We start from the raw sequence: 431 nt of genomic DNA, 5'->3' as shown, positions 1-431 counted from the left end.
TGTGCGGTGAGGGGGCCGCGCCAGCAGCGTTTGGGGGGCGCGGGTGGCTCGGGGCAGGCGCGTTGCCCCAGCTCCGGCCCCAGGGCTGGAGGGGAGTGAGGAGCAGCTCTGGATCACAGGCTGCTTCGGCGTGAAGCCCGAGCGGGGTGGGAGGCGAGCTGCTCCCAGGCTGGGCTGTGCTGGGAAACGGTCGATGAAGGTTTTGTGGGAGGTTGTGTAACGATTGACCTTACAGAAACGGGTCTTATTAAAGCACGGAGGCAGCTTAGCTTGCAGCTGGGTCAAGCTGTATTGCAGATGATATCGCTGCTGTTTAGAAATGTATACTTTTCTTCGGAAAGCCTTCGACTCGGCCTCGTTGCACCCTGGTACCGGCCTGGGTCGCTGCTCTGTGTTTCCCCACGGGGCATCTGCCCTCCCCAGGCCAGGCT

This window comes from Egretta garzetta, unplaced genomic scaffold, assembly GCF_000687185.1.
Source record: "Egretta garzetta isolate BGI_Z169 unplaced genomic scaffold, ASM68718v1 scaffold7, whole genome shotgun sequence".
In the NCBI taxonomy this organism is placed as follows: Eukaryota; Metazoa; Chordata; class Aves; order Pelecaniformes; family Ardeidae; genus Egretta; species Egretta garzetta.
The sequence above is the reverse complement of the archived record's forward strand: the minus strand, read 5'-3'. Positions refer to the sequence as shown.